At 39.5% G+C, this 22,288-nt stretch overlaps 1 protein-coding gene across 3 annotated transcripts in view; it reads left to right on the top strand.

The window, feature by feature from the left end:
* Nucleotides 1-22,288, top strand: part of FGF14 (fibroblast growth factor 14) — a 622,683-nt gene that overhangs the window by 331,690 nt on the left and 268,705 nt on the right. The window lies entirely within an intron of this gene.

The following is a 22,288-nucleotide window of genomic DNA, read 5'->3' as shown; positions in this document are numbered from 1 at the left end:
CTGGTGACTCTCAGGTCAGATGGTGCAAATGTCCACGTGTAGAGCAACTGCCTTTACACCCAAGGCACAGGTGGGGAGTGGGCTATTCATCCTCTGACTCAACAGAAAGATCCTGGAGGGAAAGAACCTCAATAATTAAAAAGTGCTAAACAGTGTTAAGATGTTAAGAAAGAATGTTAGCTTCTTTCTCTGTGAGATCGAGAGGGACTAAGAATAGCTCTGGCAGTGAGAAATTAAAGTCAGCAAGGCAAAGCATGTGAAAATGTTAGGTGAAGATTTAGGGGCCGTGATTTGATTTACTGACCATCCTGGGTCAGCCAGGTGGCCTGGTACAGTGACCCTAAGACCACTGGCCGTAAAATCATTAGCCTGTGGGGTAGCGGAGCCCAAGACCAGTCTAGGAGAGAACTAGACGGGTAATTGCTGATGGTTGTTAGAAAGTGTTTCAGGACAGGACAGATGGGGCAGGGGTGAGAGACTCTTCCTGGAAGTTTCACATTTAAGTAAAGCGACCTGGTTTCTTTGAACCAATCTTCATCCAGATGCATTGTAGCAAAAGAGAAATATATATGTAAAAAATCACAAAAAGGAAGACATACATTCGCCTCCACCTTCTCTTCCTGTGTCCAGATCAGAGTTCACTCTCAAATCTCCTTAGAACCTTAATTCTGACATGGATTTTTCTGACAGTCTCACTTATTGGGACATAGGGCTCTTTGAGGAGTACCCAGTTGTCTAACTATCAGCTCGGGCAACAGAGAGCCCCGCCTGGCCTCTCTGTGTTACTTCAGGTCTTTAGAATGCATCAAATAAGTTTCAGTAAAAGTTTTATTTTTAGTGGATAATGCACCGTGGGTGTAGCAAGAGCACAGGAGATGGAGTTAGACACCCGGGGTTCAAATCCTGGCCCAGGTACTTATGAGAACCTATTTCCATTATCTGTACGATGGAAAAATAATGATGAACTCAGAAAGTAACAAGGATTAAATGGGATACTATTTCTAAAGAGCCTAGTAGGTTCACGCATGGATCTTGGTAGGTGCTCAGGGGTAATAGGTGCTTAGTAGGTGCTGTTCTTTCTTTGTAGCGCTGTCTGTCATATCCATCATGTAATGATCTCAACATCTCTCTGAAGAGCAGGACCAGGGCCATGGTGAGGCACGTGGTGGTTCAAAAGCAGGGTCGTATCCTATTTTAATTAAAAATGTGATGTTTTGTTCAGCATGGATATTTCTGCATTAATATTTATTTTAAAATATTGTATTGAAATATTATCTTGATTCTGAGTTTTCTGGCACTCCCTTAAATTCTGTGCCTAAGGCTAGTGCCTCACTTGCTGCATTCATTCTGGTCAGGGGTGTAAACAGGAGAATGACGCTCTCCTTGTTTTGTAGATAGAAAGTCTAGATGCAGTGACTTTCGCTGCCACTAGCATCCGCTGTTTGTGTGAACAGCCGCCATTATTCAGGGGTTATCTCTACAAATCACCTGCCTCACAGCTACGCTCCTAACTCTTTAAGAGCCTTCTCATCCATGGTCTCTCCCCAGCAACGAGAAAACGCTGTGAGTCCATCAGAGGCTCCAGCTGACTCGTAATGTGATGACTTGTCACACTTCACTGAGCCAGCTCCATCTCATTCTGCCGGGTCCTGGAGTTCTGGGCTCCTGGTGGGCACAGTCTCCAGGGACGCTGAGTTGTAGCCTCTGCATTAACATCCTCTGCTTTTATATCTGCTGCTCCGTTACACAATCACCTCCTTTCCTGCTGTTAGAGAAAAGAGTGCATTGATCCCAGAGAGAAGGGAGGCGCAGCTGTTGAAATCAAGGGGAAAACAAAGCTTGCATCTTCCTCTGACGTGAGAGCCTCACTGTTCTAGGTTTGCTCTCCAGAGATGCAGCATTTTGCTTTTCAGGCAGATGGCTAGCACCGACACCCTGCAACATACAGACCCCACCTCCCCATTGAGTACACGTCCACCAGGTGTGGGGAAGTGGAGCTGATAAGAAGTGTCGGTTCAAGTGCATCGATTTACAACTGCGAAATTGTTTCAGTGTCTGTGTTTTGCTTAAACCAAATGATTCTTTGCATATAAGCTTTAAAATTGATACGAATTCCTTAGACCAGTAGGAGTTGTTGCTGAATAGGCATTGCATCCTAATACAGCCTGGTGCCAGGCCCTCCTCCCTTTCTTGAGTGTCTGTTTAAGCCCAAGTAGCTCAGATCTTGTCCTGAAAGGGCTTTAAAAATCAAGATAATGTGACACTGAGGTAACAAGCCTAAGTATATAAGCCCTTTGTGTGTGTGTGTGTGTGTGTGTGTGTGTGTATAGGTTGAAATATTGATTTGAATGGGTCTATTAAACTGAGTATTCTGTTAAAATATAGAACGTTCTTCTTTTCTCCCAGGATTTGGTCCAGCCTGAACATTTTCTTGCTCAGTGCCCCACTAACCAGTCATTTCTTCATGCTGATCCTATTGTAGAATGATTTTATTTCATCTGTGCTCTGTTCTATGACCTTGCTACTGTTTGGCACGCTTTTGTGGTTTCACACAGCTCATTACAATCCGATGTGTTTCAAAATGTTCTGTAAGTCAGAGTATGCTTGAAATGCAATGAAAAAGTAATAAAGATCATGAAGATACTATGAAACCTAGCATGAGTTTTCATGGAAAGAAGTTCCAACTTCTAAAGTCTGTATGTAGAGTATTAAAGAACTTTTTTTTTTTAATTGCCAGGCATTTTTCTAGCACGTGAGGAAATTCCAGAAAGCAAATACATAGTTTGGGTCAAGTGAGGTCTTGAATGTTCAATAAAGCTCATTAGGTTTCTTCTTCTGAAGAACCTTGGACCAAAGTTGGCCTCCGAGCAATTAGTCACCGTTCCTTCTCAGGTTCCTAAAGGACACCCCCAGGGAATAAAATCTTGGCCTGTAAGAGATGAACGTCCAGAAGGGGATGAGTAGGACACCTCTGGGTTCCTGATGTCTTCCCTTGAGACGCTTCCTCAGGGGTCTCTGCTCCGGTACGAGGCTGTCGTGGTAGGGCTGTGACAGTGCCCCTCTGAGGACAGCGCTGTGCCTGGGGAAAAGCAGGACGTCAGTACAGTGTTTGTCCCCGTGCCTGGCCCCCCTGCCCCAGCTTGTGCGGCACTCGTGCACCAGCAGCCCCGTGGCGCAGCCCTAGACGGTACGAGCGTAAAGGAACACCGCGGAACAAATCGTATTCCGAAAGAACTCAGGATCTATGCTGGAATCCCGCAGTACCCTGAAGGGAATAAATACATAGTGTCTCAAAATATCTTAAGTTCTTACTAATTTTCTCTCCCCTCCGTTGCCTTCATGCCCTGTGGCTGCTCTCTCTCCTTTCTCCCTAGTCTTTTTTTTTTTTTTTTCTGTAAAATTCCATCAGTCCTCTTCCTTTTGCCTGTCTTATCATCCTCTTTTTCTTCCTCTTTCTTTCTGATTCTTAATCACAGAGCACGGCAACAGACAGACAAAGCAGGACCGTCCTTGGAAGGGAGGAGAAAGAAGAGGCTGAATAAAGTCAAACAAATCATATCTAGTGCTCAGGGGGGAGAGGAAAAGCTGAACACAGTTGCATTTCAGTAACTTTTATCCGTCAGAAATAGAAGCTTCCAGCGGGCAGGGTTCTTGTGCTGCCAGCGGCTGTGTAAAGGGAATACAGAGCTGTGGACCAGCAGGAGTTTTGGAGTCAGGCATTCATCTTCTTTATTTAGAATATCAAGGGTAGCAGATTTATAACCTTTATATTGATGTTATGAGTTCAAGTCCCACTCCCCCACCCCCATCATTTTCTTGATTCTGTTTCCAGGAAGCTACTTAACAGATTTGTAATTTTAGAAATGTGCAGGTCACTATGTTAATTTCATTGTTACACTCAAAAAAACCTTGATGAATAAGTGAATAGAAATCTCATCATAATGATTCTTTAATGTTTCATTCTTTTACAAAATGTTCTATTAAATATTCACATAAGTAGATTCAGCTATAGCTGTTTTCATGGGCTGTATGTATATGCTCTTTTAGTCTCAAGGAAATAAATTTCTAAAGGTCATTTGAGACTCTCTTATAGACGCAAAGCTATTCAGAGGTCCAAGATAAAGAATGATGATATTGTTATACCTGTTTTTTTGTTTTTGTTTTTGGTTTTTTTGCTGTCCTATGCTTTCATTGTACCTTATTGGGGTTGTAGCCAGAATTCAATCAAATAAGAAAATATAGATTTTTCAGTCTCCCATCTGGAGGGATATTTACATTTCTTATTTCATAACAAGAGTTTAATGTGCAAAACTTAAGCAAACTATTAATAAATTAGGAATTAGAAGAACTTTTACTGAAGAGAATGTGGGCTTCCTAGAAACTCAGATCTGGGTTCCAATCCCAGAACTGGCTACACAAATGTGGGCCAATTACTTAGCATTTCTGAGCCTCAAGTATGATCAGTGCTTAAGGATACTTATCTCATTGTGAGGAATAAATGAGGTGCAATGCATTGCCAAGTGCAAGCCATATCTATCTCATTCTAATATAGCACAATTTAGATTTCATTTTTCACTACAGAAAACTTTATGCTTGGATCTTTTTCACAATCAGTCAAGCTCCCAGTTATAAAAGATGTAAATGACTATATAGAAGGAAAGAAAATTAACCAGTTTATATATTCTTTGTGGGTAGTTATATAATACAACAATGCACAAATGCTTGGTACATAAATGTAAAAGCCATAAATGAAAAGCATGAACATTTTTGCTACTTGTGATTTTTATGTAACTATATGGGTGGCATGGAAACCAATTTTATTTTGACTTATGTTATAAAGCTGTTGCCAAACACCCTGTGCTTAAGTCATGCTTCACATGGAGATAGTATTGCCTAGTGCGTTTCTATATAACGTGGATCTTAATTTTCCCCCGTGATATCAGAATTGCAAGGTGAACCCACTGAAATTTACACTGAGCATTCACTTATATTTTCAATTGAGACTAACCTCAGGAGCCTGGATTGCTATGGCTACAAAGGCAAGAGAGTTACTGTGAGGGAAGAGAAATGGATAGGAGAGAGAGCTGGAGAGCATTTTATATCTGCTTCCACACCTTTCCTCCAGGCTTCCCCAAAGTTCCTTTCCAGGACTCAGGCTGAACCTGTGACATTGGTGAGATAGGAATCAACCAAAGACATCAGTGAAGTTGGATTCCCGAGGTCTCCTTGAAAGGGACTCTTCCTGTTCAGTATTTTGCCAAGAAAAGAATCAGATAGATCGGAAGGATAAGAAGCTATCTTGAGGACCCTTTCTGGTCTGGAACCACAAAGTTTAGGTTAATCTTTCCCCTGAATACATCCCTTTCAGCCCTCTCTCGTTGCCCACTGACCTTCCCTAGCTAACTGCTCTCCCTGTGCCTTGACACCTCTTGCTGTTGAAGATTTGTTGATTGGTTGCAGCTATCTCACGGTGATTATGTTCAGGGCCGTGTCGACACAAACTAACTCCTTGGTCTCCTTGCTTCATCTTTGAAGCCATGTGGTGGCATGTCCTCCCCAGAACACTGATCTTTGCAACCTGGGCCAGAGTGGTTCGATTAGCCCATTGATTTTTACCATCCAGTAGACTTTACAAAGTCAAGATGTCTGTTGTTTTTCTTGGCTTCCAATAAGTTTGCCTGAAAACAAATTATCCATAGACAAAGATATATTCCTTTTATTAAAGTATATTATTTTTCTTAGGGATTTGGAGGCTCAATCAATAATGGTGGTTTGAATGGAAATCTCTCATATAGTTGACCTAGTATTGCCAAAAATTATAAAGTGTACTGGACACATAATACCTCTTTCTCACCTTCTAACAAGGAGAGTTCATAATGTGTATGCTTGTTAACTCACTTACTGTCTCCCTCCCATACCAGATCATAAGCTCTCTGAAGACAAGAAAAGTCATTCCTCTTCTGTTTACTCCTATATTCCTAGTATTTATCATTAAGCCTAAAACATAACAGAGGCTTAATATATGGTAAATAATCTAATGAACTGAATAATCCAGAGCCTTTCCCCATCATTATTATTAAATAGTTGTCTTGATTCCCAAAGAACATATTAGTTCTATTTCTATTTTGGTCATTATCCTGTATGGATAAATGATGGGAGTAGAGAGAAAAAACAATTTTGTTTCATAAATCATACCATTCCAAAGATTTCCAATTTTTTCTCTTGTAAAAATCTCCAAGTCAGATATCCCTATAGCTTTCTACTCTGGGTTAGGTTCTTTAAAATCATAAAATGAAGAGCGACAATAGGCATTAGTGATCTAGTTTAATTTGCTTAAGCTTTGAGAGTTTTTAATGACATAATTCATGTCTAATCTACATACACAGTGTTACAGTGGTTCAAGTTATTTCACTTCTCAAATGCATTTACTTCAAGACATTTTGTTCATTTGATTAAATCTAGTGTAAGATAAAGTATCATGTACCTATTTGATCAGTAAATAAAATCTTCTGCTTTCTGTGTTTCTTCCTCCCTTTTTCAGAATAAATAGTAAAATAGAGAATCTTTTTTTTTGTTCCCAGAAGTTCATAATAATCTTAAGATTGGATGAGGAATGAATGTTTTAAATTAACTGCCTTCTTCCTGCTCCCCAGAGCTTTTTACAACATAGTAACAGAGCTCTTTATCTGCTGGATCCAGACATTTCTGGAATCAGCTAAGCTCTACCAGAACTCAGAATGAATGCTTGTGTCACTTCACCAATGTATTCCTCAAAGGACTGAATATGGTCAGAGGGAACCTGTAAGAGGGGTAGTTTGTAGATATGGGATTTTTAGTTAATGAGGATGAGATGGAGAAAGTCTTTGCATTCTAAATCATACTATTATAAAAGGAAAGATATCTGATATTATGCATAATGGCAGTGAATTCACCAAATCAGCCTTTTTTTAGACCTAAGAACATCTGTTCCAAAGAGATCTGGCCACTTGACTTTGAAGAAAGACACACATGGCAGGCAACACAAGAGTCCTATTCTGCCCTCCTCTTTGAAGTGCTTGTTAGTTGATTTTTGGATAATTTCCCAAGCCAGTGAAGTCACCACGTGTGCTGTGACAATCATGTCACCACTGTTTGTATATAAATGAGGCGTGTTTGATTTCCACACTGATGAGCTGTGGGTTTCTAGCACGCACGGGGCGTGTGTCCTGTGGGCCTTGTCTCCAGCTGAGTGCTCCTTCCCCTGTGGGCAGAGGTGGCGTCTTCCTGTTTCATAAAATCCAGAGCCAGCCAAGCAGGAGACTTGCAAAGCCAGGAACGCCTGGACACTGTGCTCAGGATTAACATTGAGGGAGGGGTTTAGGTAACATGGTTTGTTGGATGAAATTTGTTTACACCTTCGAATTTCTCCTCCTTCAATCTTCATTTACTCTGAAAGCAGAAGGACATTTGTTATTTAAAGCTTTAAAAAGGAAAAAAGAAATCCCCTGAAGTGAAGACTCAAGGGCCAGGGCAATAGCTCATTTTCTCAGTGTCCTCAGTGCCTGGAGCGTTTGCTTTTACATCGTAAGCATTCGATAAATGCTTGAGGAAGGAAGGGAGGGAGGAAGAGAGAAAAGGCATTGGCACAGCTGCCTTTTGAAAGGCACACTTTACTTTTCTTCCTCCCTTAATTTATCTTCCTTTCTGTTTTGAGGGTGATCTAATGTGACAGTTGGCAGAGTTGTGCTGTACCTTAGAGAACAGGTAGGAGAGAAGTTTGGGTATGCCTGGGATCAAGTGATACCAAATCAAAACCTGGAATGTTATTTTCCAAATAAAGGGTGATGAATAATCAGAGAACATAACTGCTTCTATTAGTTTCTCTGTTGAAAGAAAAAGGGTGCCTAAGATTGTTACCTTCCTTAGTGACACAAAAATCAAAACCATTTTGAGATATTGCTTTAGAAATATCAATAGCCTGGCATATGATAAATGCATGTAAGTTTTGAGGGTGATGAGCCAATAAACTAAGTAAAATACACATATGCGTGTGCACACACTCACACACACACACACATACCAGCATTCCATCTATATCTAAACCCGTCTTTGATCTTAAAGGCTATAACTGGCAAATTGGATTATACTAAGCAAGCAAAAGGTGGGTAGTTTAATAAATGAGATAGCCATATGCTAAAATGTTTCTAAACTTCTAGTATAGATTTGGCACTTTTCACAGATTTAGGAAAGTACACCTGCCATTTTTGGCTTTTCTTTTTGTGTGCCTAGAATGGGAAAATTTGAGGGATTCAAAATAGTTTCAAGCCGGCATTATCTCTACTGCTGCTGCTGCTGCTACTGCCGCCGCCGCCGCCGCCGCCGCCACTACTACTGCTGACAGAGCTGCTGCAAGTGAACATCGCCACCCGGGATACCCACCTTCGCGGCATCTCCTGTGCGCCCTGACCCCACATGGAACATGACCTGCCAGCCCCAGGGAACAAAAGCGGAGGCCCCTCGCCCTCTCCTGCTGCAGCCGGAGGATGAGTCCAGAGGGCTGAGTGGAGAGGGTGGTCCTCAGTGGTGGGGGGAGGGGAAAGGTCTTGGTGCTCCGGCCGGGTGTCAGGCCTGAGCCTCTGAGGTGGGAGAGCCGAGTTCAGGACATTGGTCCACCAGAGACCTCCCGGCCCCACGTAATATCATTCAGCGAGAGCTCTCCCAGAGATCTCTCTCTCAACGCTAAGACCTAGCTCCACTCAACGACCAGCAAGCTCCAGTGCTGGATGCCCCATGCCAAACAAGACAGGAACACAAACCCACCCATTAGGGGAGAGGCTGCCTAAAATCATAATAGGCCACAGACACCCCAAAACACACCACCGGCCGTGGCCCTGCCCACCAGAAAGATAAGATCCAGCCCCACCCACCAGAACAAAGGCACCAGTCCCCTCCACCAGGAAGCCTACACAAGACACTGAACCAACCTCACCCACTGGGAGCAGACACCAAAAACAATGGGAACTATGAACTTGCAGCCTGCGAAAAGGAGACTGCAAACACAGTAAGTTAAGCAAAATGAGAAGACAGAGAAATATGCAGCAGTTGAAGGAGCAAGGTAAAAACCCACCAGACTGAACAAATGAAGAGGAAATAGGCAGTCTACCTGGAAAGAATTCAGAGTAATGATAGTAAAGATGATCCAAAATCTTGGGAATAGAATGGAGAAAATACAAGTAACGTTTAACAAGGACCTAGAAGAACTAAAGAGCAAACAAACAATGATGAACAACATAATAAATGAAATTAAAAATTCTCTAGAAGGAATCAATAGCACAATAACTGAGGATAAGTGACCTGGAAGATAAAATATTGTAAATAACTCCCGCAGAGCAGAATAAAGAAAGAAGAATGAAAAGAATTGAGGACAGTCTCAGAGACCTCTGGGGCAACATTAAATCCACCAACATTTGAATTATAGGGGTCCCAGAGAAGAAGAGAAAAAGAAAAGGTCTGAGAAAATATTTGAAGAGATTATAGTTGAAAACTTCCCTAACATGGGAAAGGAAATATAGTCAATCAAGTCCAGGAAGCACAGAGAGTCCCATACACAAGGGAAAGGCAACAAATAACATACAAGGGAATCCCCATAAGGTTAACAGATGATCTTTCAGCAGAAACTCTGCAAGCCAGAAGGGACTGACAGGACATATTTAAACTGATGAAAGGGAATAACCTACAACCAAGATTACTCTACCCAGCAAGGATCTCATTCACATTTGACAGAGAAATTAAAACCTTTACAGACAAGCAAAAGTTAAGAGAATTCAGCACCACCAAACCAGCTTTACAGCAGATGCTAAAGGAACTTCTCTAGGCAGGAAACACAACAGAAGGAAAAGACCTACAAAACAATTTAAAAAATGGTAATAGGAACATACATATTGATAATTACCTTAAATGTAAATGGATTAAATGCTCCAACCAAAAGACATAGACTGGCTGAATGGATACAAGACAAGGCCTGTATATATGCTGTTTACAAGAGACCCACTTAGGATCTAGGGACACATACAGACTGAAAGTGAGGGGATGGAAAAATATATTCCATGCAAATGGAAATCAGAAGAAACCTGGAGTAGCAATCCTCATATCAGACAAAATTGACTTTAAAATAAAGACTATTGCAAGAGAAAAAGAAGGGCACTATATAATGATCAAGAGATCAATCCAAGAAGAAGATATAACAATTGTAAATATTTATGCACCCAACATAGGAGCACCTCAATACATAAGGCAAATGCTAACAGCCATAAAAGGGGAAATTGACAGTAACACAATCATAGTAGGGTACTTTAACACCCCACTTTCACCAATGGACAGATCATCCAAAATAAAAATAAATAAGGAAACACAAGCTTTAAATGATACATTAAGCAAGACGGACTTAATTGATTTTTTTTTTTAACTTTTTGGGTTTATTTACTTATTTATTTATTTATTTATTTTTTGGCTGTGTTGGGTCTTCGTTTCTGTGTGAGGGCTTTCTCCAGCTGCGGCGAGCGGGGGCCACTCTTCATCGCGATGCGCGGGCCTCTCACTAACGCGGCCTCTCTTGTTGCGGAGCACAGGCTCCAGACGTGCAGGCTCAGTAATTGTGGCTCATGGGCCTAGTTGCTCCGCGGCATGTGGGATCTTCCCAGACCAGGGCTCGAACCCTTGTCCCCTGCATTGGCAGGCAGATTCTCAACCACTGCGCCACCAGGGAAGCCCACTTAATTGATATTTATAGGACATTTCATCCAAAAACAACAGAATACACTTTCTTCTCAAGTGCTCATGGAACATTCTCCATGATAGATCATATCTTGGGTTACAAATCAAGCCTTGGTAAATTTAAGAAAATAGAAATCATATAAAGTATCTTTTCCAACCACAACGCTATGAAACTAGATATCAATTACAGGAAAAAAACTGTAAAAAATACAAACATATGGAAGCTAAGCAATATGCTACTAAATAACCAAGAGATCACTGAAGAAATCAAAGAGGAAATCAAAAAATACTTAGAAACAAATGACAATGAAAACATGATGACCCCAAACCTATGGGATGCAGGAAAAGCAGTTCTAAGAGGGAAGTTTATAGCAATACAATCCTACCTCAAGAAACAAGAAACATCTCAAATAAACAACCTAACCTTACACCTAAAGCAATTAGAGAAAGAAGAACAAAAAAACCCCAAAGTTAGCAGAAGGAAAGAAATCATAAAGATCAGATCAGAAATAAATGAAAAAGAAATGAAGGAAACAATAGAAAAGATCAATAAAACTAAAAGCTGGTTCTTTGAGAAGATAAACAAAAGTGATAAACCATTAGCCAGACTCATCAAGAAAAAAAGGGAGAAGACTCAAATCAACATAATTAGAAATGAAAAAGGAGAAGTAACAACTGACACTGCAGAAATACAAAGGATCATGAGAGATTACTGCAAGCAACTATATGCCAATAAAATGGACCACCTGGAAGAAATGGACAAATTCCTAGAAAAGCATAACCTTCTGAGACTGAACCAGGAAGAAATAGAAAACATAAACAGACCAATCACAAGCACTGAAATTGAGACTGTGATTAAAAATCTTCCAACAAACAAAAGCCCAGGACCAGATGGCTTCACAGGTGAATTCTATCAAACATTTAGAGAAGAGCTAACACCTATCCTTCTCAAACTCTTCCAAAATATAGCAGAGGGAGGAACACTCCCAAACTCATTCTATGAAGCCACCATCACCCTGATACCAAAAGCAGACAAAGATGTCACAAAAAAAGAAAACTACAGGCCAATATCACTGATGAACATAGGTGCAAAAATCCTCAACAAAATACTAGCAAACAGAATCCAACAGCACATTAAAAGTATCATACACCATGATCAAGTGGCGTTTATCCCAGGAATGCAAGGATTCTTCAATATATGCAAATCAATCAATGTGATACACCATAATAACAAATTGAAGGATAAAAACCATATGATAATCTCAATAGAGGCAGAAAAAGCTTTAAACAAAATTCAACACCCATTTATGATAAAAAAAACTCTCCAGAAAGTAAGCTAGACGGAACTTACCTCAATATAATAAAGACCATATATGACAACCCACAGCCAATATCGTTCTCAATGGTGAAAAACTGAAACCATTTCCTCTGAGATCAGGAACAAGACAAGGTTACCCACTCTCACCACTGTTATTCAACATAGTTTTGGAAGTTTTAGCCACAGCAATCAGAGAAGAAAAAGAAATAAAAGGAATCCAAATCAGAAAAGAAGTAAAACGGTCACTGTTTGCAGATGACATGATAGTATATGTAGAGAATCCTAAAGATGCTACCAGAAAACTACTAGAGCTAATCAATGAATTTGGTAAAGTGGCAGGATACAAAATTAATGCACAGAAATCTCTTGCATTCCTATACACTAATGATGAAAAATCTGAAAGAGAAATTAAGGAAACACTCCCATTTACCATTGCAACAAAAAGAATAAAATACCTAGGAATAAACCTACTTAAGGAGACAAAAGACAAAAGTTCTTGGATTGGAAGAATCAACATTGTGAAAATGACTATACTCCCCAAAGCAATCTACAGATTCAGTCCAATCCCTATCAAACTACCAATGACATTTTTCACAGAACTAGAACAAAAAATTTCACAATTTGTATGGAAACACAAAAGACCCTGAATAACCAAAGCAATCTTGAGAAAGAAAAACAGAGCTGGAGGAATCAGGCTCCCTGACTTCACACTATACTACAAAGCTACAGTCATCAAGACAGTATGGTACTGGCACAAAAACAGATATATAGATCAATGGAACAGGATAGAAAGCCCAGAGATAAACCCATGCACCTGTGGTCAACTAATCTATGACACAGGAGGCAAGAATATACAATGGAGAAAAGACAGCCTCTTCAGTAAGTGGTGCTGGGAAAACTGGAAAGCTACATGTAAAAGAATGAAAGTAGAACACTTCCTAACACCATACACAAAAATAAACTCAAAATGTATTAAAGACCTAAATGTAAGGCCAGACACTGTAAAACTCTTAGAGGAAAACATAGGAAGAACGCTCTTTGACATAAATCACAGCAAGATCCTTTTGACCCACCCCCTAGAGTAATAGAAATAAAAACAAAAATAAACAAATGGGACCTAATGAAACTTAAAAGCTTTTGCACAGCAAAGGAAACCATAAACAAGATGAAAAGACAACCCTCAGAATGGGAGAAAATATTTGCAAACGAAGCAACTGACAGAGGATTAATCTCCAAAATATACAGGCAGATCATGCAGCTCAATGTCAAAAAAACAAACAATCCAATCCAAAAATGGGCAGAAGACCTAAATAGACATTTCTCCAAAGAAGATATACAGATTGCCAACAAACACGTGAAAGGATGCTCAACATCACTAATCATTAGAGAAATGCAAATCAAAACTACAATGAGGTATCACCTCACAGCGGTCAGAACGGCCATCATAAAAATATCTACAAACAATAAATGCTGGAGAGGGTGTGCAGAAAAGGGAACCCTCTTGCACTGCTGGTGGGAATGTAAATTGGTACAGCCACTATGGAGAACAGCATGGAGGTTCCTTAAAAAACTAAAAATAGAACTACCATATAACCCAGCAATCCCACTACTGGGCATATATCCTGAGAAAACCATAATTCAAAAAGAGTCATGTACCACAATGTTCACTGCAGCACTATTTACAATAGCCAGGACATGGAAGCAACCTAAGTATCCATCGACAGATGAATGGATCAAGAAGATGTGGCACATATATGCAATTGAATATTACTCAGCCATAAAAAGAAACGAAATTGATTTATTTGTAGTGAGGTGGATGGACCTAGAGACAGTCAAACAGAGTGAAGTAAGTCAGAAAGAGAAAAACAAATACTGTATGCTAACACATATATATGGAATCTAAAAAAAAAAAAAGTTTCTGGTGAACCTAGGGGCAGAACAGGAATAAAGACGCAGATGTAGAGAATGGACTTGAGGACATGGGGAAGGGGAAGGGGAAGTGAGAGAGCAGCATTGACATATATACACTACCAGATGTAAAATAGCTAGTGGGAAGCAGCTGCATAGCACAGGGAGATCAGCTCGGTGCTTTGTGACCACCTAGAGGTGTGGGTTAGGGAAGGTGGGAGGGAGTTGCAAGAAGGAGGGGATATGCAGATATATGTATATGTATAGCTGATTCACTTTGTTATACAGCAGAAACTAACACAAAATTGTAAAGCAATTATACTCCAATAAAGATGTTAAATAAAAAAAAAATAGTTTCAACCCTTGGAATATGGTGAGTATTTAAAGTATCATTAGAATTATCTTTCCTGTTAGCTATTGAGGATATTAACAAAGACAAATGTTAGAGGAAATTTGCTTAAATATCCCTTTTTCGCCTCCTTCAATCTTTATTTTTTTTCTGAAAAATGAGGAATATATGTCATTTAAAGCTTAAAAGGGAAAACCTATTCCCCTGCTGAACTATAATAAGTATAATAAATGTGTGTCACACTTATGCTGTTTTATAAGTATGTGTGTGTGTGTATACCATATATATGTCTATATGTGTGTATGTGTGTGTATTCATTTTATTTTTCAAGTTCAGTGAATTCTTATTACTTAGCAAGTTGGTTTACTGATTGCTCTTATTTGAAAGGCTGACTTTAAGTCCTGTCTTGACCTGGGAATTAATGAGGGGAGTTGGGCAAAGTTAATCCCTGTGCTGAACATTAAACACATGGATGGTTTATGGATGGTTTTGTCCTTCCCATTATTGAAAGTTAGGCTGTTGGCACAGTGCCGTGAAAGAAGGGTTAAAGTTTACTTTAAGTTCAAATGTTTGTTTGCTTCTTACCAGGTATATAACCTGGAGATATAATCTACTTACAAATCAAGTGAGTTTTGGAAGTCTGATATTAAGATTAGATTAGAATGTATATTATCTATCTTATCTATCTATCATTCCTCATATAGCGACTACTCAATAAAAAAGGTAAATGGTTAATTGGTATAATTATTTAAAATCTTTCTCTGAAAACTTTCCCCACCAATTTGATCTATCCCATCTCTGAAATATCACTCTTGCTTTCTTTACTAGTTATCTGGCCATCAGTTAAGCATTACCTGGCAATATCAATCTGTTACTTATTTTGTGTAGGTGTATGTGCCTGTGTGTGTTTGAATACATTTTAGTACACGTGCATAGTTTCCCTATTAGGCTGTAAGTTACTTTAGATCAGATGCCCTGCCTTGTGCTCTTTCATATTCACTAGGGAGCCCAGCACAGGGTTTCTCCCAAAATGGTTGTTCTAATTTGCTAATAGATGAAAAATTTGCTTAAAATGCTATGACGATGGAAGCAGGTAATTTTGAGTGTACATTGTGAAAAGTGGTATGTAAAGCCTTATTATAGAACCCAAAATTAACATAAAAACCTTTATCCAAAGATTTCCTCTTTTTTCTAATTTAAAATGGAACTTAACATATATTTTATATGAATATTATCTTACTATGAGCTACTTCTTAGAGTTTTGTGGCATTTAAAATACGTTAAATAAAAGACTTCCTGCCTTTCATTTGGATATTAAACGGAGCAAAGGCAATATTATTGGCTATCTGAGGCTGTGTCATCTATTTATCTTCTCCAAGTTTCTTCCCATTTATTTTTAATTCTCCGGCAGTCTTCATGCCAATCCAGGAGGAAGATTTGGTTCCTCTGAGCATATGGAGTTAGGGGGGAAAAAAAAGTAACAAAAAAGAGAGGTTGATATTACCGTCTGTTTGGGAGAGGTTAGTGCCTCATCTCAGTTCAGTGGGACTCCTGCTATGATCTGAAGCCACCACTTATCTTTTTGGGCTTTTAACACAGGCTTATTAGGAAAACCGCCATTGTTCTTAATCCCCTCCCCTTCCTCTGCTTTTTATTTTAAAAAGATGGTTTCTGGCACTAGAAAGATGTAATTCCCATTTGTCACTTTTTAGAGTTCCAGGAGAGGCAACCCACGGTGTCCCCTAAATAATAGAGAGGTTTCCCTTGCCCATAATACAAATCAGGCTCTGTTTGACTGTGTAACAAGACCACTAAGTGAGGAAGTCCCTACCCAATGGGACTCTCAATGTTTGTGGGAGGGGACCCATGAAGTAGTGTGGAATTCAGCCAGGGTAGTTGCCAAGATGGAAGTCAAGCAGACATGACTGGTCTGTTTCGGGATTCCTAGTGAATCATGAATGGTGTCCTTGATCCTGGGAACCAGAAAGGTCACTAGTTATTCTCTAGTCCATCATCAGTCATTCTGTAGGTGAGGAGTCTGGGATTCAGGAAATGTGAGAGGTTGCTCAAGGTCTGACAATAAAAGAACCAAGGAGAGAAGTCATAGCTCCTGGTTTGTGGAAACTAAAGAAAACACACTGCTTTCTGTATCAGATGAATGCATTAGACTCAGGATGGTGGGCTCAGGGAAACAGTTGGCATTTCTAGCAGTTGGTATCAATTGTCTCATCTGTGGATTCTTAGTCAAGGTAATTTCTTGGTAAATATCTGTTGAATTTAATCGATCAACAGTTTTCCCTGAATGGTCCAAAGCAAACCAGTTTTGCATCTCCTCCGTCTATTGTCCTTCCCTTAGCTTCAACCATGGCAGGATATCTGGCATCTCTGTTTTGTGACTCAAGACTGCTGCTGAGTGAGAAACAGAATAGAGCTGCTCATGATAGGATGGAAACGCGCAAGGATGGGATTTAGAAAAGCTGAGTTGCCCTGCAAGTCTCTCAAGGGGCTCTTTCTCTCCCCATCACATTTCCTCAGAATCACAAGGTGAGATGATATCAACCTTGAACTCCCCTGCCATCAGACCGTTACTACTTACCCTCTTTTAAAATCCTCTGCTCCTTCAAGGATGTTGCTATTTAAGTGTATCATCGTTTTCCTTTCCTATTCGCAGACCTTCAGACTATCTATCTTCTGCCCTTCAATTATCCAAGACTTTGGCACCAGACTAGCAGTCTTCTCAACTGTAAATCCTGCTTCATCTTTAATGATGTACAATCCATCCTCCCCTGGGCCTTCAGTTGTTCGGTTCCCTCATCTCCAATGTCTTTCTCCACTCAACTTAAGCCCACACACCCAATGGTCATACCCTTAGCGTTGTGACCATTGAGAACTGTTCACTTCCAAAACCACTAATTTAAATATCATGTGTTCTGACTCTAATATCTCCCTCCAGCTTTTGTTTATCTTCTCCCACTGGGACCATTCTTCAGTCTCATTTGAACCCCTGTGTTCATTGACACCTCATTTTCGCATTCTCCTCCCATGCACCATTTCACTGATCCTTATGCCAATGTCCTAAACTCACTTGACTCTGAGAACCTGTTGTTCTTGTCAGGAAAGACTCCAACTGTGGAGCTCCCCAAATGTCCTTTTTAAGCGTTCCTGCACTTGGGTTGCTAATTCTACTAGAGAAAGCCACAAACACTGGGGAAATAAAATTCACTATGACCCACCTCAATTGTGCCCTCAGTACTATCCCAAATCCTGCTCTGTGTCTCTAGTCGTCTTACTTTTGTACTCTTCAAATACCTGACCTTTCTGCTATGCTCTGTCAAGCTCTCCTGCTTCCCAGAGAAAATTAAAAAAAATAAATAAATTCCCTCAACTTTTCACTGCAGAGTCTACAAGTCTAGCCATATCTGCACCTGTTCCTACATCCCTCCCTCCAATAAGGTCATTCGCTCCATACTTCCTCCTGATTCCATCCCTTTCTCAAAACACTGCTACACTGCTATGCTTACACTCTTCATCACCACCAACATCACGATCATCAGATGACGCTTCCTATAAATTATTGAGAAGCTTAAGTGTGTATGTTTTTCCTAAATATTTTTTATGTAATGCAGTCTCTCATGCTTTTGTTTTGCTGTAGGCAAGTACCTGACAGAAATAAAATTATTCTTTTTTTATTGAACTAAATGCCATCTCTAATTGAAGGTATCTGCAATGTTCACACCTGTGCTGAAATGGGATGACCCCTTTCTGGGCAAGAATACAAGTCCAGCTCTTATCATCTTATAACAGAAGGACAGTTGTGCCTCTCCCAGCTCTGGCATTTAAAGTGTTTCAGTTCTTAGGTAAACAAACAAAAGAGCATATCTGCCGTCAAAGTACAACACAGAGAAAATTTAATTATGAATGTCCTGGGATTCAGCAGCTGCCACAGGCTTGCTTAAAACATCTCATTCTTGAGAGAAACATTTAATCAGTATGCTATGAAGTAGAAAGAGTATGACCTTTAGAACCGCAGACCTGAATTTGAATACCTGCTCCATCACTTGCTACTTATGAAAATTTAAGCCACTTATAACTTCTCCAAGGGAGATGCAGGACCATCAGGGGAAAGTGGGATGTTTATCTCTCATAGGAATCAGGGAAGACGTGCGCAAGGATGGCATGAAAGACTCCAGGGAATGGAACCCGGTTCCAGAAAGTCTTGACCAGTAGAGGAAGGACAGTGATTAGGCACGTGGCAGGTTGTGCTCATGCCTAGAAGGAGGGTCTGCAGAGCCAGATTCTTCAGGTTTATAGAGCAGCAGAAATGGTTCATAAACCCTACTGGTTGGTAGGGCAGGAGTTACCGATGTCCTCTTCTGAGGAAGGTTGGGTGGCCTCTAATTCACCTGGCCTCAAGATGAAGACCTGAGAAGGGTTAGGATATGAGGAGAGGGTTTGACCTACTAATCGTATTCTTAAAATTATCTTGACTGTGTTAGGTGAACTCATCGCAAAGCTAAGCATATTGTTATAATGCCTTGCAAAATGTCTTTGCTGAGTCAAAACTTAGCGTTATTTTCTTAGCATCTTGCATTTTTAGTGGATTGGTACTTAAGGAAGCATTTTAGATGTGGTAAATTACACTGATATATTTCCTTCACTTTGAGCATAAAACTCACTGTGGGTATTTGTGAAATGTACATGTTCAAGCCCCATACTTGGAGATTTTGATTGAGCAAATCTGGAATGTCACCTGGGAGTCTATAATTCTGTAAATTCCACAATTGATTCAGATGTACCACATTTTAAAAGAGCTACCGTATTTGAAAATATTATTCACTATGTTATCTGGCTTCAAAACCTGTGCATTACAGGTCATGCTATATTTAGGCCTATGGATCTGTATAGATTTTGGTCCAACAATGAAAACTCCTAGCAAAATAATCTGTAAGCAATGAACTAATCTCAGTTTTCTCACATTGCTCCCTGTTTCTTGTAGGTGGACCTTTCAATTTGTTAATTTTAAAATGTATATTTTTCATTATGTTTAAAATGTCAAAACCTTTTCATATTATTCCAATAGCAGGTTAGTTAAAATTTCTACATTTTAGAAATAGTCATAAACATTATGATGTGGAGAGAACAGAGAGTTTTCTTTACCTGCCTAAACTTCAGTTTTCTCAACTGTGAAATGAAAACTATATAGATTAAAACTGAATTACCTCACAGGGTAATTTTCATGATTAAATTAACTAATTCACTTAAAATACTTAAAATGATGCTTTGACTTATATTGGTCACTCAAGGGCTAGTTGTTATTATTGTTCTTGACAATAATGGATTTCATTTTCTTTTATTAGAAAACATATTATTTATGCCAAAATCCATGTAACTCTCTTCCAAAGGGAGCTTTGGAATGAGGGACTAATAGTTCTACATTCCAACAGCTCAGTTTTGAGGACTAATGAGGTAGCAAATTTGAGAGAATATTTCCATTTGTTTTGGTGAGTTTTTTTTGAAAAGATAGCACATTGCTTGCTGAGATTGCTATTGAAGTTGGAAAAATAAACTTGAACTAAGACTATTTTCAGAGTCTATTGGGGAGGAAATAAAAATTGTGCTTCTTAGTCAAATTTGTTTACATTCAGGTAACAGTATGCATTGGGCTTTTAATTTTATTAAGAATGCTGATTCGGTTTCTTTGGAAAACAGCACAGAAGTAGGTGGTGGTGTTCTCATCACACCGTCCTCCAGGTCCTGACCCCACAGGAAGTTTACATCTGGACATATATTGTATCCATGATTGATGTATACATAGAAATCTGTGATAATCAGTCTGCATATCATATCCAGGGACAAAACACTTAGAAACAGCCTATCACAAATTCCTTTCAAAATAATTTATTTTAAAGGGCTTCTGTGCATAAGAACAGTGACAGAGAAGACCAATGTATAATTGGTAGTACATATTTTTATTGCTAGTCTTAAAGGTAATTGTTCTTTAAACTTATTCCTCCATGATGAATCTTCTGGAATCTAAGTGTTTGAAATTTTTGGGCATGTAAATGATATGACCTAAGTTAATGTATTTAAAAAATATTCTTTTTTTTATTTTTTTTATTTTTAAAAGAAGTTTATTTATTTATTTATATTTGGCTGTGTTGGGTCTTTGTTTCTGTGCGAGGGCTTTCTCCAGTTGCGGCGAGCGGGGGCCACTCTTCATCGCGGTGCGCGGGCCTCTCACTGTCGCGGCATCTCTTGTTGCGGAGCACAGGCTCCAGACGCGCAGGCTCAGTAGTTGTGGCTCACGGGCCCAGTTGCTCCGCGGCATGTGGGATCTTCCCAGACGAGGGCTCGAACCCGTGTCCCCTGCATTGGCAGGCAGACTCTCAACCACTGCGCCACCAGGGAAGCCCCTTAAAAAATATTCTTACGGTGATACCAAGGAAGAGATGTTTACTGTTTAACACAAAGTAGGGAATGAATAAATATTTGGTGAATAAAAGTAGCTGGAAATGTAAACAAAGTCCATACTTTGCTTGTATTCCTCATTATGAGTTTTAGCAGAAAAAAACTCCTTTTTGAATGGATCTGGACTTCCACCATATTTTACACACAATGACTTTTCTTAATTCTGATTCCTTTTTTCCATTCTTTTGCTACAAAGAATCATGGCAATTACAATTTTTTTTGGAAAAACGAAGATTGCGATATTTTATTCATTGTGCTTTTTAACTGTTTGATATGTTAACATTGTTAACCTATAAAATAAATAATCATACAAGAGAAAATGGAGGACATATTTTGGTATCATCAACAACCATTTTATGTATTTTTAAAATTCAAATTATCAACTCATGGACTGAGAAAAGAGGTGAAGAATGTAGCTCTTGGTTTACTTAATTATAAATTACTTTTTGATGATCAATCCCTCTGCACTTCTCATTTTTGTTTGCTTTAGTTGACCTGGGATCCAAATCAATGCATTTGCCATGATGTGTACAATACGGACAACATCTTCATGACTTCTTGGCTAGTTTTCATACTTACCTACTTAGCTATAACTCTCCAGTAGAACGTTCACTGTTAACGAAGGGACATGGTTCTCTGAGGGACCATGATGTTATGTTTGGGAAATCCTGTACACCATATCTGTATCTCTTGTCTTGACTCCCTCCCTCCCTTTCTCTCCTCTTATTCCTCCTCCTCCACCTCATTCTCCCCCTCCTTCTTATTCTCTCTCTCTCTCTCCCTGATTCACAATGCATATTAGCATATTAAAGAATCTGAAAGCTCCTGAAATTTTTTACAGTTGACTGTTTTTGTTTAAAGCATCACCACATTTTCAGTGATTAGGAGTTATTTATTTTTTGTATAAATTATAGACTTTGTGTTGATACATTTTCTCCCTAATTCATGATTTACTGAGAGTTTAATACCTAGAATAGGCAATGTAACCATATTTACAACTTCTGATCAGAATTTCTAGTCTCAAAGAACAATGTTGTTGGAAGGATACGCTACATTTCTAGCTCCTCTGTTAGGTCTGGTTGTTATTACCTGTGTTGGTCAGAATGCTGACGACGTTGTAGGAAGCCAACTGAATACTTACAGCAGCGTTTTATATTTTTATGGCATATTATGGTTTTCAAAGTGCATTTGAATATAAGATCTCATTTTGTTCTCTGAACAGCCCTATGACACTGTGATTCCCACTTTATGGACATAACGCTCATGCTCAGAGAAGGAGGCATTAGGAAGGGCACACAGCTCTGACCACTTGTACTGGAACACAGCACTTTCCAGCCCAGCGATCCCCACAAAATTGTTTACAAAGAGCTTGTCTTTCCATTGACTGTTACAGCCCCACTCTTTCCTGACCCCACTGCATTGCTGCAGGGGACTCTTCCCTAGGACTTTCAGATTTTTTTACATGCGCTATTGAGATTATGCTTGGTTCTGCT

This window comes from Balaenoptera borealis (assembly GCF_965194805.1).
Source record: "Balaenoptera borealis genome assembly, chromosome: 18".
Lineage (NCBI taxonomy): Eukaryota > Metazoa > Chordata > Mammalia > Artiodactyla > Balaenopteridae > Balaenoptera > Balaenoptera borealis.
This window is presented reverse-complemented; position numbering and strand designations above follow the sequence as displayed.